Source organism: Sciurus carolinensis, chromosome 3, assembly GCF_902686445.1.
Source record: "Sciurus carolinensis chromosome 3, mSciCar1.2, whole genome shotgun sequence".
In the NCBI taxonomy this organism is placed as follows: domain Eukaryota; kingdom Metazoa; phylum Chordata; class Mammalia; order Rodentia; family Sciuridae; genus Sciurus; species Sciurus carolinensis.
Window position 1 is genome coordinate 101,597,050 of NC_062215.1, and position 16,985 is coordinate 101,614,034.

Sequence of the window (16,985 nt, forward strand, 5' to 3'; positions counted from 1 at the left end):
TCTTCCAAAGCAGTTTAAGTTGATAGGTGAACCACTGAAGGAGGTAATTCTAAGGAGTCCTGATAAGCATGATTGTCCTAAGAAAAGTACCTGTTAAGGGTCAGGTATTTCTCTGGGAAATGTGTTTGCTATTTCATTTAATATTTAAAAAAAAATTAACAACCAATGACGTATTTTTATGGTTTTTAGCCTCTCTCTTTGTGACCGCCATGTTTTAAGTTGTTTTGAATGTTTATACCCTGTCTCTGAACAAGTCTGTGTATTGAAATCCTCCCCCCTGCTGTGGTAGTATTAGGGGGTGGGGGTTTTTGCTGGTGATGAGCTCATGAGGGTGGATCCCTCATGATTGGGATTAGTGCCCCTATAAAAGGGATACAGGGGGCTGCTTTGCCATTTCCACTGTGTGAAGATATAGCAAGAAAGAATCATCTATGAACCAGGAAGTCATCCCTCACCAGAATTTGACCATGCAGACACTCGGATCTTGGACTGCCATCTTTCAGAACTATAAGAAATAAATGTCACTTGTTCATAAGTCACCCGGTCTGTGGTATTTTGTTATAGCAATCCAAACAGATTAAGACAGTGACTTGGGAAAAGTCGTAACTTAAAGATCTTTTAAAAATGTCTTCATCAGGTTAAAACCCTTCTGATCACTCACCACAGAAAGATCTAGTTATTGTCATTAAGGCCCCACATGACTGCTTTCCTGGTGGAGCCTCACCTGGGAACCCTCTTCCCAGAGCATCCTGAAGCCAGCCACTGACCTTTCTTCAGGGTCTGGGCTGGATTCTTTCCCTCCACTATGGAGTCTCTGCTCCTAGCCCAGTGCATATACCCTGCACTGTATAGGAAAAGCTCCCACCCCAGCCATCCTTACTTCATTGCCATAGACACATCTTCCCATCTCTAACCAAATCTCACTTGCTCAGCAAAGATTTGCTGAACAATTAGAATTTGTGCAATGAATACATGAATGCTAACACTTAAGAACCTATCAGGAGGCAGGCATGTGCAATATGATGTTTAAGCCTTCTATCAACTGACTAGTCAGATGGTAGTTGTCATTCTTTCACAGGGTCTATAATTTGTTCAATATTGTGCTAAGACAGTACTGTACAGGTGGCCTCATATACCTCTAAGAAGCAAAGAAGAATATTCTCAATTTCTAGGGAGCAAATAGGATTATCACAGGCTGTCTGCCTTGATTATTTATGGTCTGGTACTATCTGGCAAAATGTATGTTGTGTTTCCCCATACATAAATTCTGGCAGAAAAATGTGAGCTTTTTTTTTTTTTAAATTTCTTTTCTTCTCAATAGGTGACCCTGTATTGAACTCAACAAAATATTATAATATATGAAAATATTTTAAATATAAAAAGCATGAGATAATGTATAGTATTACTTTTATGAAAAAGATGTTTGATGAAGAACCTAAAGAAATATACTGAACTTTTTCTAAACTCTATATGCAGCAGAAAGTGTAAATTTTGACAGAAAAAGATGATTATGATTCATTAAAAAATAGATAATTTAAGACCCATGACCTAAGTTACTTAGTGAAAATGCCTCCAAATTTAATTTGGAGTTAAATTTTTTGAAAACAATATCCACAGCATTCAGGAGAAGCCTGAATTTAAGGCATCCGTCTTCCTCTCAGCTAGGCATGACATTCAAATCCACCATTTCCAGAGCATTGTATATTCTTTACATCCACAATTTAATCAAAACCCTGTCAAATAGTCTTCTACCCAGAAGAGTTAAGTTCATCATTATGACTTAGACTTAAAGAAATCCTAAATTATATGTATTCTTGGGATTCTAAGTCATTCTTGGGTTCTCTTTAAGCTCTTTGGTTCCTAATGAATAACCACTAAGATGTGGTTGAGGGAAAGATACAAAACTAAAAGAAAACACAAAGATAAAATTTCAACATAACTCTTAAAATTTGGGGAACATAGTAAACACTCAGGGCAAGACTAAAAAAAAATAAAATATGTTTGTGAGACTTAGATGACTGAAAAGCTGAAGGTTTACTAGAAGGTTGCCTATGAACTATAATGTGCTGTTTCTTCTATAATCATGTCAAATGAGGTTTGAAATACAAGTTCATGTGACATTTCTAGAATTTTCCTTTCAGGACAGTCTTTAATTATTTCCTTTTTAGTCTGCTGTATTACCACTGTCCAAAACACAATATTTCAGGAAACATTTCATTTTAAAGAGCTCCATAACAGTTAATGAAGATAAGTCCATATGGCATAATATTGTAATGAATTTTCTGGTGGAAATTAATTAGATGTGTGAATGTGTGAATGCTAACATTTATTTACATCCCAGGTTAAATGTTCAAAGAGGTGTATGTTAAGCACACAATTAGAAGCAATGATGCATTAAATTGGCCTCACCAAGAAATAGTATTAATTTTAATAGTGCAATGGAAGCTCCTTGGAAAATCCAAGATAAGGTTTTCTGTGCCCAGTTGCCTGCTTTTCAGGCTCCTTGTCAGCCTGAGCCACTTCTTTACATAAAGGTTGATGAAAAATTGAGGATGGAAGAGCAAAGTGCATTTTCTACCTCACATCATAAGGCTACCTAATGCTCTCATTAACCTACGGACTTCCTTCAGGCTCCTTTTGATTTGCACTGTGCAAACAGTTCCTAGCAACTCCTTTTGCAAACAGCCAGGGACCTCTTAAACCAGGGAGGGAACTCCTCACAGCTGGAGACCTTCAGTAACTGTTCCCTTTTTTAAAGTCTACTTTACTTGAACTATAAAAAACAGCAACAGTCTTTTTCCCTTCCCAGGGTTTCCCTTAGTTGCAGACAAGCTCTTGGTGTACAGGAAGCACAGGACCACGGGACAGCAGTGGAGATTTCCTTCCAGGTCAAGTACCCACCAGATAAATATTCTGGGATTATTTCTAATTTGTGTTGAGAGTTCATTATTCAAATACTTTCTTATTTCACACTATCACAAACTAGTAAGAATAGTGCTACCATTTATTGAGTTCTAACTTTGTGTGGAACTGGGCTAGAGCACTCCATGGATTGTCTAATTAGTTCTCTCACAAATATTGAGCCTGCACAGATTATATTTACAATTCCAGTTTATGGGAATGAAAAGTGGGACTTGTAGATTTAATAATTTATTTAAAACTTAGTAGGTGATAAGTGTCTAAACCATTGGGTCTAAGTCAATATCTGTCTGTACAGTGGGCCACTTAGCTAATGCTAAATATTTGGAGTAGTTTTCATTCTAATCCATAAAATCACTGGTCCATTATATCATAGTTCTTTTGTGGTTTTGAATCACAAATATCTTGTTGAAAAATCCCCCCCAAATTTTCATTCATACAAATGCAAAACACAAGAAAGCTTGAATAAAAATTTTATAAGTTGGGCTGTATGGAGAAAATATATAATTGAGATAAGTACTTTGTACCATCATCAGATTGCCAACTCCCTCTAAATAAAGAAATCATTGATTTATAGATCTTTATAAAGTTCATTCTCATGTGACAAGACTCACCTCAACCTAATTGCCCCTCTTCCACAAATATTCTTAATTACTGAGAATTTCACAAAAAGAAAAATCACAGTTGGTTAATTCAATCAGACTGAACTAGAGTGTGCATTAGTCATCTAAAAGACATCCTCAAGTCAAAGAAAATGTTTCAGTAAGTAAAAAATAAATAAATAATCTCACTGATAAGCGGATGATGATACATAATGGGGGTTGGGAGGGAGGCAAGAATGGAGGAAGGAGGGACTGTATAGAGGGAAAAGAGGAGTGGGAGGGGTGGGGGGGAGAAGGGAAAAATAACAGAATGAATCAAACACCATTACCCTATGTAAATGTATGATTACACAAATGGTATGACTCTACTTCATGTACAAACAGAAAAACAAGTTGTACCCCATTTGTTTACAATAAAAAATAATTACATGTTAGAAATACACAAAGAAACAAAATTAATTGAATGATAACCATGAGCATGGAAAACAATCACAGCCAAAATAAAACAAAAAGAGGAAGAGAAAGACCATTGCTACCAATCAGGAATATTAATTGTGAAATAGAAAAAAAAGTACTATAATCATGCAAAAGCTGAAATGCAGTCAAATCTTAAGTATAAGTGCATGACAATATATAACGATGGGGGTGGCGGGGGGAAGAGAAGAATGAAGGAACTAAAATAAATAAATAAATAAATAAATAGATAAGTAAATAAATAATTCCAGAATTCTGGGGGTGGGGTGGGTGCTGTTTGGCCTTATTAAGAAATTAATGGACAAAAATAGAAAATTTGTGATTCTTGAAAATATGAGCTGGGTCAACACTTGTAACCTACCTCCACTGTATATTTTTATTTCTTACAATTTTTTTTATTTCATGTAACTTTGGGGCAACAAAGAGAGGCCTGCAATGTAAACGTGTAGCCCGAATGTATGGCCTCACCACCACATCTCTTTCCCCACAATTTTCATCTTGTAATCTGCAGAATAGATGAAATTGCTCAGTAGTAGCTGTTCTCCCTGATTCATTGTGTAGGGAAAAGATAAAAAGATAAGAAAAGGGTGGACTTCTCTTCTGAAAGCAGAACAGAAAGGGAAAGTACTCCTTAATCTGACCCTGGCAAGAACTGAAGCTCTGAGATCACAGGTTTCCTTGTTTGCAAAACAGCTGTTAAAGGTCAAGACAGGTGGTATATGCCTTTAATCCTAGCAACTAGGGAGATTGAAACAAGAGGATCACAAGTTCTAGGCCAGCATCAGCAACTTATTGAGACCCCTATCAACATAAAAAAAATTAAAAAGGACTGGTGATGTGACTTAGTGGTACAGTGTCCCCGGGTTCAATCCCCAGTAGAGAAAAATAAAAGCTATTAGAAACTCTCTCATGGTTTTGATCTCATACAGGCTAATTTTACATCAACAATTACAATATTTAAGGGTGAAAGGAAATTATGAAAGAGTCACAGGGTCTATCTTTATTTCTTCAGTAAATATTGTTAAGTATGTACTGCTGAGCCTAATAGTGGGACAGAAGGTGGGGGAAGTGAATAAAATAATGTAAAATCTTTGGTCACTTTAATCATATGCATGAGATTTTAAAATTGTAGTATATGCTCAAATTCTTTTCTTAGAAAAACATATTGTTACAAATTTTTGAATATAAAAGAGTGATTAGCCATGGTAAAATCAAATCAGTAAACTTCTAGGAAGAGGGAGACCTAACTGATCTTCCAAACCATCCATTGCTGCCAGACTAAATGAGTTAATATGAGGAGGTATGCTGTATTGTTGGGAATCATCCTGGAAGTTCTTACTTTTTTTTTTTTTTTTTAAGTCTCTCAAACTTGAAATGATTCTATTTTCAGTCTCTCATCAGCTTTCTCAGAATTTGAAAAAAGGGGCTTGCAGTATTTCCTACCTGGAAAGCACCTTCAAAAACAATACGCAAAATAGGCAATCAAAAATGATTCAGGCAAATTGGAATTTCATAAGAAACATGGGTGGTGGAACAAGTCTTTGGATATCAGACTGCTCCCTACTTTCTTAACTCACTGTCCTACTTTCTTCAACTTTAGTTTAAGAGCTTCTTAAAATTTTTTCTAAGGCCTCAATCCCAGAATCTCTAATTCAGTAGATAGGGTAGGGTGCGAGAATTTATAATTCAATAGAATTTCTAGGTGAAGCCAATGATGTGAGGGTGTGGGTAAGGGGTAAATTGAAAACTTCCTCCTTAGATCATTAAGTCATTGATTCAATTCATTGGTCTTCAGTTTCCACATCTCTTAAGTGGAGTGCATTTACCTGTAGTATTACTGCAAAGATGAATGCCTCAGCACAGCTCCTACTACATAGTAGACACTCAAAAATGTTTATTCTTAATCATGCATCAGTTTACAGTGCTGAAATTCTTAGGACCACCTGAGTCACCCATGTATGACAAAAATACAGGTGGAAGTGAACATGAAGACTTTTTTTTTTTCATTTGCTTGTTTGCTTTTTGTTGATCACTGTGATTCCATTATTTCCAAAATTTCATTATTCTAAAAAAAATTGATTCCTTTTTATTATGTTTATTATCTCTCACCATAAATATCAAATATCAAACTCATGGAAAGCAAATCTCTAATTCAATGTCCAGAATATCTTTTATCTTAAAGTAGGTTTTTCAACTGGAAGTTATTGTAGGGTCACCTGGTCAGCTTTGCTCTTTGTATGTGCGTGTGTGTATTTGTAATGTGTGGTAGCAGGGATTGAACCCAGGGGTGCTTTACCACTGAGCTACATCCCCAACCCTTTTTCTTTTTTTTCTTTTTTTTTTTTTTTTTTTTTGATAGAGGAACTTGCTAAATCAGATTTGCTTGTTTTATAGCTGGGAAAATTTGCCCAAAGTTACAAATTTATTTAGCAACTAGATCAATCAGGTCAAGCCAGCCTGGTGCTGTGTCACTACCTCCAGAAAAGAATTTCAAAATATTTTTTTGGTTCTTGTTTTTACTACTTAACAATATTTTTATTAAATAGGGAATTGACAAGAAGTCAAGGCAGGCAGGCTCATGGCCTGACCTCAGTAGCTAGGCTCAAGCGTCTGTTTGGCTTCATTTCTGTGAAGGCCTTCCCTGGGAGGGAATGGGAGGTGCAGTCAGCCCAACCCTGGGGTGTTGGGTTAGAATGGGGAGGACACCCAGTCTGGCATCTAGGTGAGTAGTGAGCAAGCATTTGAGGATCTGGGCATGGGGCAGCTTCTGCTTCCACTAGTGCAAGAAGGGAGGTCAGCCTTTATGACCAGTATTCAAGTGAAGCCTCTCCCTTTGGAATACAGCCGTCGTCACCATGTCATCTCCATGCACCTGCATGGCCTCTTGTTGCTAAGTAATCATTCTGCCTTCCTTCCAGGTTGCAGAAAATGGTGCCTGGCATCCCTGCTCTGACCTCTCATCTTCACCAGCTCAAACACACAGCCTCCTTTCCACCTCAAGATGAAGAGTAAACTCTCCCTTAGCATTTTTCCTTTTGTCATTAGGAAAACTACCTATTGAGATGCGCAGTCTATTTTAGGAACAATGCTGAGATGCACTGTGAATTTCTTTACAAACACTTCTACCTTTATAGCATGAAGCTGCCTTTGAGATAAAAATTCCTCTAAGGGCTAGACATCTTCAGGGATCTCAGCAACACTCCTGTGACAGATTTTCTTTTCTGATAACATCCTCCCTTTGTGGTGGAATTATTTTGTCTGTTCTTGTCCTCTTGTGATTATTGATTATTATAGCACAGAAAGGAAATGGCAGATAGGAATCTGGACATCAGCAGGTAGGAAAGAATCTTCACTGTTTTTACTGGATTCCTTTTACTGGATTCTTATTTAAACTATTTCAAGTTATTGTTAAAGCCACACAAGAATAGGGCAAAGGTTAGCCTGGAAATGTTGACCCTACCGCCTTTGAGGTTCCTAAGGTTCTTGGCATTTTTCTTTTGGGACAATAAAACACAAGCAAAGGGAGCAAAGGCTATTTGGCTGTGGTTATAGCTCAGAGGAAGAGTTTTTGCCTAGCATGTGCAAAGCTCTGGACTTAGTCTCCAGAACTGGAAAAAATATATATGGTTATTAAACAGTGACAGTCTATGTGGGTGAATTTGAAGCACAACCTGAGGGGATATATAGGAGATTCCCAAAATGAGGGGAAAAGAGAGAGAAGAAGAAACTGAAAGGGACTGTTTTGGACTGAGTACTTATGTCTCCTTTAAAGTTCTTATGTTGAAGCCTTAGCCTCAATGTGACTGTATTTGGAGTGGGAGACTTTGGGAGACAATTAGGGATAGATTGAGTTTTGAGGGTAGGTCCCTTGTGATGAGATTCATGTCTCTATAAATAGAGGAGAGATACAAAATATGCCTGTTTGTTCTCTGATATATGAAGATATGACAAGAAGGTGGTCACCAGCAAACCAAGATAGTGCCCCACCAGACACACACCATCTGGCCCTTGATCTTGGACTTCCCAACCTCCAGAACTGTGAGAAATAAATCTGTTGCTTCAACTATCCAGTCTATGGTATTTTTTTATTATAGCAGCTCAAACTGACTAAGACAGGAACTGAAGTTGAGAAGCTTAGAGAAAATAATTCTAAAAATTGACATTTTTCTTTTCATTAATTGCAGAGGATACATTAGAAGTGAACTGGTTTATGTTATGGGATAAAAGCATATATTTAGCTCTACAGGAGAGGCTTATAAAAGCAAAGAAATGGTTGTGAAGAACAGAAGATGGTAACTTAAGAAGAGGAAGGGAGCTAGGGAATAGTCACGGAGGGTAGTCAGGGTGTACTGGGTGCCTCACATCCCATTTCTCATCCTGGGTGTTTTTGGCCTTTGTCTAATAGCTCTTGGTAAATGGTGCATATACTTCTATGTATTTTTTGCATATATGTTATATTTTCTAAAATCTTTGCAGCTGTGTAACAGAAATCTGTGGATTAAATGGGTGTAAGATATTTGGAGTTTCTGTCAGAAATCCTGAAGAATTTAGAGTACATTTAGAAAGCCAAAACAAAGTGTGTTTCAGCAGCACATTTCTGCAATTTGTGTGGCCCTTGGTTTCTTGTCTTTTTCCAAAAGACTGAATTTCTTGAGTGCTCTTTTTAATATCTCACAATTACCATTTATTAGATTTTAGCCATTTATTATATGCCTGGGTTTTTTGGAGCAACTAGAGGAATTAAACGAAAAAGGACTACTTATTTTATTTTAAAATTGAAACAGTAAAAAGCAGCATGCATTCTGAATATAAGTTGGATAACCCAGGTTTATATCAATTGAAAAATATGAAGAAAGAAAAAAGGAAGAAAGACCTGGAGGAAAGAAAGAAAACATGGAAGAGATGAAACTAGTATTTATGAAGTGCTCAGCTTATGCTAGATGCCTTCATTCACACATTAAATTTACATCTCGTGAACTACAGTGACCATTTGTTTTCTTTTCTTTTCTTTTTTTTTTTTTTTTAACAAAGGAGGAAAGAGACGCTAAGAGGAGGATTTTTTGTGTTGCTTCAGTTTGGTTGAATCCAATCACAGCTGTAATGTTGGTGGCTGTTAGAAGAGCGGGAGGTGATGGAACCCAGTTCTGGTGATATTGACAGTCTTCCAATTAAGGTGGACTTGGGTGTCACCCAAGTTAGAAAAGTTTTAGTTGCTTCCCTGTCAGATCATTAGAAAAGGAGACTGGGGAATCCACAAGCCTTCCACACTTATACTTTTGAAAGCAAGCAGGTTTACATTAATAGGAATATATGTGAATAGATCTTTTCTTCCAAATCTGATGTCATCTGACTCCAAAGAATAGACAAAGTCACACCTTATTGGGGGATGGTGAAATAGACTTTAGAAATTAGGAGAAATTGTATGATGGGTCATTAAATGCAATTTCTTTTTAAGAATTCTCTCATTGGTAATTATTCTTATTATGTAGGTGGACAGTCTCTTAATATAGATAAAGACCTTTGCAGCTGCTCTCATCATCGGCCTCGTGTTTAATATGCACTTTGTAATTAGCGTGGATGTAAAGCCCCACATTTGCAGTCAGCCTCCCTTTCTGTCAGATCGGTTTTTAATCTGGGCTGTGTTCAGCTGCGAAGGGCTGATAAGCATTTCTGAAATCTCTGTACACGACAAACAGCACTTTAATCTCGTCTTTCAATTTCCAGTGCACTCATTACACAAATTCAGCTCAAAGAACCTTGATGCATGAAAATTAGCCTTCCTGGATGTGGTACAATCTCTTTTAACCTTTTCTAAAATACTGTGATCCTCTAGGCCATTCGTCCCAGGAAAAATGTAGGCAATGGCTTACTTACAAAATGGAGAGAATTTATCCCCAAGGCCCACAAATGTTAAAGTTGAGCTAAATGTTAGCTATTTGTTTTAATTGAGGATGAGGGAAATGATTTCTTTAATTTTAACCTAATTTCCAGAGAATAAACATCATTACATAGAGATAAATGATATTTCCACATAGTACTTTCATATACAGAAACCTCAGACAAGACCAACTGTCTGAGGGAGCTTGTTCATTTAAACCTCAAGCCAATTAGCACCAATTTTCAATCAGTTATGTAAGTATTAACCTGTTCCTTTCTGTGTGTAATCTGTCTGTGAGCTGACTTGGAGGAAATGAAATTCTTAGTGTCAAATTGCTTTCCTTAATACGCGCTCAGGTCTTTATTTGCATTATACCCTAGGCTCTGATTTCAAGCTTTCCAAGGCAGACACGTGTGAAATAGCTGCTGAACCTTGCTGCTCTTTAGAGGTAGGTGGGGGACCAGTAGGATGTGTGTTACCTGTGGGAAAATTCACAAGAATCACTTTATATTTTATTTGGCCCCACACGGTATTCCTCAAACACAAATCATGGGAAATCAAGGACAAAAGATTGCCAATGTATTTAATCCTGTTTGGATTATCAAGAGAAAACAGAGCTTCTGAAATTATCCAGTTTAGGGGAAAAAAAAAAGAAAAAGCAGATTACTGGATGTACATAATTGCTTTAATAGAAATTGCAAACACCTTTGGTGAGAAAGAATTCCAAAATGACTGCAGGGCTTTCCTTGAAGTTCCCAGAAGAGCACCCCAGACACATGCACACAAGTCCCCTCCTCACACAAACACAACACCAAGACCCTGAACTGGGCTCAGCTCTTGGGGTTTTGGTTCAAAACCTTGCTCCTCACTCCTCAACCATCCCCTCTTTCACTATTCATAGACCAGGAGAGATTTGGGAAAGTAACTGAGATTTGTGTTGAGGCAAAGAATTAACCAAATGAAATGCAAGGTGTCTCATAAAGGCAGAAGCATAATATCCATACAATGACTTTTCCTCCCCAGGAGATCCACCCAGGGGTGCTTCTAAATGCATAATGAAGAGGAACCTTTATTTGCCAGGAAGCAATATCTGTTTCCTGAATACAACACAGGGATTTAAGAAGGAGAAATGCACAACTTGTACTTTTCTTTTCAAGACCACAATGTCTGGGGCATCACTATTCCCTCTTGCACAGATAAGCTCACCTGATTTTACTGATAGAAAATTCTGAGGCTGAGACAAGGGAAGAAGAGAGGTTTGGAGGACACTGGTGGGATGAGACCACTATACTGATCTGTTTTCAAACTTTGCTAAACTTGGTTCTTGTAGAGAACTTCTTTAGGACTTACCCAAAGGCAAGTTTTAAGGGACAAATTAGCAAGTGAATGGCCATAGATAAATTAAAATTATCTGTCACATTCTGACTGTGTATGCAAAACTCTAAGGGGGGGAGTAGATTTCAATTCTATTATATCACTGGAGGCAAATTATAGACTTTTTCATGTGGCAAAATTTTCTTCTTTGCAATTATAAAATTTCCTTTTAGTGATCCTAATGCTTGAGGCAACTGTGAAAGAAAAGACCTGAGTGGCCTCATATCTTTGAGGACTCTCAATCTGAAAATCAGAAAACATGTAAATTCCAGTCTTTTCTGCCAATGAACTGGCACTGTGCCAGCTGTATGCACACTACTTGCATTTATCCCACAATCCAGATCAGGGCCTCTGCTCCAGGCCACCAGACAAACCCATGAGATACACTCTCTGGAGGACTCCACAGTGGCCGAGTAGTCACTCAAGCGAGCACTTCAGACTGTGGCAGCTCCTTGGTCTGAGGAGTGTTTGGAGCTTCTACTCTCAGGTGATAAGGTGCCACCTGTGCTGTGTGTTTAGCCAATTACTGGTTGGAAAATCATTTGTTTCATTCATTCATTCAGGAAACATTGCTTGTCCTTCCTATGTCTGAAACTGTGGGTGGGGAGTGAGTATTAGGAGTACGTGCATACTGTGGGTATTGATCATTCTGCTCCTTCCTCCTAGGATCCACTCAAGGATCTAATAGTCAAAGAAGCATCTGGAAGGCCAATCCCTCAGCCCGAGAGCATCCTGCTTTCTGGTAGACTTTGGGTTAATGACTGTCTCTTACTTTGCTTTCCATTTATTAAGGCTCAGTTGTTTTTCATCTTACTGGAAGAAAGTGTGGACTCTTTCCAAATAAACCTAACAGAACTCTCTCCAACCACCAGACCACTTAAATGTATTAATTCAACAATTAATAAATGTATTAAGGTATAAAGATACAAAGACAAAAGAAGCCGGAGGTCTATCCCTTAGGACCTCTGAGTTTAGAGAGAAAAATAGAAACATAAGCAATTATTATACAATCAGGATGTGAATCATAACACAGCACTTCTTAAGGTAGATTTCATAGACTTTCAAATCTCTCCTTGGAAGTCTGTGAGTTTTGGTCAGAGAGCCCACTGTACTTGACTCTCAGCAATGATCCCCGCTGCTCTCATCTTCACAGGCAAACCCCCAAGTCTTAGCCTTGCAACTGTGAAATGTGCATACTACTTGCTAATTTTATGGTGGAAATTAAATGGGAAATGATATGCAATGAATTCATGGGTTACCTCTTTATGGTCAGCAAGATGCTTCTTGCTCATGTGTCTTATTTCAGACACACAACATTTGAATTGATGCTCACTGTGGCACAAAAACAGCACAGGTATACAAAGGTTTTCCCACTGACTGGCCAGCCTCCTGCACTAGCCCCAGCAGACCAGATTACACCAGATTGGAAACACTTATGCTGGGTGCCAGCTAACCAAACTGAACTTTGAATTGGGCCAGTTTTCAAAAAACAAGAGCTTTACAGCAACCAATCAGATGGGGCCTAGGTTACCTGAACAGGTATACAAAGAAATTCTTCTTTTTTCACCCTAGAAGGAAAATAACTTTGAAACAATCGATCTGCTAATTCTGTGTTTCTTCTTCCTTCAGCCCTTTTCTGACCATAAAGACAAACTCCTAGACATAGCTCATTGGAACATCCATCCTATTTTATAAAATGAGTTATTGTCCAATTTGAAAATCAGAAATAAAAGTCAATTTGATTTTATACTAAATTTGTTGTAATTTTATCTTTTGACAAATGTTTACAGACTGATAGTTTATTTATTACAAAAGAGAAAGAAAGATGTGACTACAGCTTGTCACTGGCAGAATGTACCTAACATTAATTTACTCTTTATCTTTTCTCAGGAATGCCAAACTCCTGCTCAGGAATTCTTTCCATACCAATCCAAATTCAACACATTCCACGCTAAATTTAAACAGATAAAGTCTAGCTGAAAAACATGTCCTAATGTTTAATGAATGTCTCAACCCTTGTTTTTCAACAGAAGACTCTATTAAAAAGTCAGTTGAGATTATTTTTCTATTGCAACAAGTTATAATGAAAACATGTAGTAGTTTAACTTCAGATATTTTGCATCTGCTTTTGAGACAAAAATTTGAAGGTGATGATAAAATGTCAGTTGTTTACAAATACAATAGCTCAAGGAAAGACTTGGTTGCTGAACTTAACGTGAAAAGTATGACTGCCAAGGAAATCATTGTTGTCCTTGAAGAACAAGTTAAGGAAAAGTAAAAGGAGCCAGCATGATAGTGCACGCCTGTTATCTCAGCGGCTTGGGAGGATGAGGCAGGGGGATAGTGAGTTCAAAGCCAGCCTCAGTGATTTTGGGATGCCCTAAGCAACTTGGTGAGACCCTGTCTCTAAATAAAATACCAAAAAGGGCTGAGGATGTGACTCCGTGGTTAAATACCCCTGTTCAATCCCAGGTACCAAAAAAAAAGAATGTAAAAGGAAACCAAACTGGAGCATAAACCTGACACTCTGGACCCCTGGGGTCATTCCTAAGGTCAGATAGATCTGTAAGGTACGTGTGACAACTCCCCCAAGGGGTCTATATTGCTGCGCCCACATTCCACTCTGAAATATATGGGCACCATTCCTCAAGAGCAATCAACAATGTATCAAAAAGACTAACCGCATATCTATCCAGTGCCTGGTGGATTTCTGTGTCCGGAACAGAAAAAGCAGGTGTAATAATAGTTATTTGGAATTAAACAAATATTCTATTTTTCCTCGATTGTAAGATATCTTTGATTTTAGGACAGTAAATATTAGATGGCAGCATTTCTGGGAAGAAAACACACACTTTAACACAAATGCAAACAGTACTTTTAGTAATAAAGCTAGCATGGATTCATCACAGAATTGTATGTCACTTTCTGATTCACTATCTCCCTCTTAGCCTCCATCCCAAGTTTTCTTCACCTTCAGACCAGAGACATCCTTCAATCCTGCAGAGTAACTTTTCATGGTTTTCAGTTGTATTTAGCATCATGGGACATTTGAATATATATACTGAGTGTGCCTTGGAAAATCCACACCTCTTTCCCAAATGTGGATGCAGAGTCAGAAATTCCTTTTCAGACTGTTTAAGCCACACGTAATACCAAAGCCTTGTCATCATCTGTTTACTCTCCAACTCAGTTCAATCTGTACTTCCCTGGTCATTTAAAAGAGTTTAGCTCTTAATTGGGTAGGTTTTAGTAGTGTTCTTAAGATTTTCATAATATAAAAATAGAAAATCCTTCAAAACTTTAAAATGCTTCATAAATACCCGTTCTTATTATTTAATTGTGTAACTCTTCTCCATCCCTCTCCAAATCTCCAAACTTAAGTCCTTATGAGAACACAGTGGTCTCCTGCCTTCTTCATGTCCTGCAGAGCACTTGAAGATCTCTAACTCACTTAACATGTGCTTGGTATGCAGTTGACCACTTAAAGAGCTTAACAGAGAGGGATCAACAGGTTGGCATTTTTACTTAAAAAGTGAGTGGTATTGATGTACCCAGGAACTAGTTCTGGCAGCTTATCAACTTACCCCTACAACTGATCTGCCTTAGTTTATTCCTATGAAAGATAAATATAAAAATAAAGTAGTTACCTTTACATGATTGTTAGGATTTGTTCAAATCACTAGGCATAATGGATCCTAGCTCAGCTCTGAAGGCCATGTGAAGTTTTTGCAATGGTATTGATATAGGAAAACCACATCAGTTTACTCTGCAAAATCCCTGGTGGAATCCTCACACACTTTTCCTGTGAGTCTTCCTGTTCTCTTCCTCTCACTTGCAATTAAAAACTGATTCTCAGAAAATTGCTGGATTAGTTAGCAGTATTGACAAAATAAAAAGATAGACACTAAAAGAAAAACCTACAAGATAAGTGTCTCAACATAATGGGGATAAATGGCTCTAATTTTATCCTTGAAAACTGCTTCAACAGAAATTGGAAATCTATCCTTCACTTTCAAAACTTCTTTGATTCTCCTGGAAACACTAAACACCTTCTAAGGTTTTTCTTCAATTCAATAGTGCCTTGGGAGAAGCTGTTCAGTTTAAAAAACAAAGAAAAAAATATATCTCCTTCATTCCCATAAAACAGAGACAGGTATTATAATGTTTGTGCTTTATAGAAAATGGAACAAGTTTCAGTAAAGCATGATTCTCTTAGTTTACTACCACCAGTTTTTCCATGGTCATGTCTGGTAGGTGATAAATATTTTTCACTGCATCCTCTCTGAGCACCAACTGTGTTCTTATAATTTATCTTCAGCAATAAAGGTAATTCTTATAACTGTAAGATAAATTGCCTGTTACTTCTTGTACCTATTTGATTCACTAACTACAGATGATAGAGTATGAGTCAGAAGAATTTTATACCATGCATATGCTTTGAGGAAAACAGGAACGGAAGGGGTAGAGGTGGTGTGCCCAACAGGATATGCTGTCATCTACCTGTCAATTGTGAAATTATTCAGTGTCTGCTACATGATCCATGTTGACAAAATGTGAACACCAAGAATGTGTATTGTTGAATTCAGTTTTTTATGAGGCCCAATATCTCTAACATTTAGTAAGAATCATTTTGTATTATCCAACTATTTTATTTAACCTTTATTTATTACATAAATAAACACACCATCTAAGGATATCAGTTACATCCAAAGATATAACTTACATCATTTAAGGAAATCATTTTAATATGATTTCCTAAGAATGATTAATCCAGTTAATCCACTGCCAAATAATTACTTATCATATACAATATGCTAAGCATTTCTACATTTTGGGAAACAAAGTCTCTGCTTCTAGGAAACTTATTTTCATATATATGGAAACAGACAATAGAGAAGTAAAATGAAATAATTTTTAAGAAGGTATCCTGTGGTAATGTTAAGTGCTATAAATAAATGGAAATAATATGAAAATCAAGGGGAGGTTGAGTAGTTCCTATTTAGCCACATTGTCCTGGGAAATCTTCTCTTGAGGAGGTGACATTTAAGGTGAAACCTGAATATGAAAAAATAGCAGTCATGTGCTAGATGAATAATGATTGCAAGCTATTGTGACTAAAGAGTACCAAACATGGGAAGGAGTACAAGGAGATGGGTTTGAGAGGTGGATAAGTGCCAGATCATGAAGGGTCTGGGTAGATGGTAGTTTAAGAAAAATTATATTATTCTGACTATATTGAGGCACAAGGAGTGTGGTAGAAGAAACTACTATGGAGGACCAATTTAGAGAAAATTATCTTTCCAGTCATAGCTGTCAAGTTCAAAATAAATACTGTAGGTAGAACAAGTTATTCTGATGATTTGGATATAGGATGGAAAAAGTGACAGATTAGATAGGATTTTGATCCTAGTAGCTAGAGAAATAAAATTACCATTTACTTAAATGTCAAAGACTTGATAAGAAAAGGATTAAGAAGCCAGTTACTCAGAAGTCAAAGCAGGAGGATCATGGGAGCTCATGACTTTGAGACCTGGGCAACATATTGAGAACCTGACTCAAAAAAAGCAGAAAATTCTTGGGTTTGTATGCCAAGTGGGGTTGGAGGGGAATCAAGAGTTCTGTTTTGGCAATGTTCAGTTTGTGGTAACTCCTAGAACTCCACTTAGAGATGGCAGGTCAGTCATTGAATATAAGTCAACGGTCCAGCAAAGTCTGAATAGCAATAAACATTTGAAAGG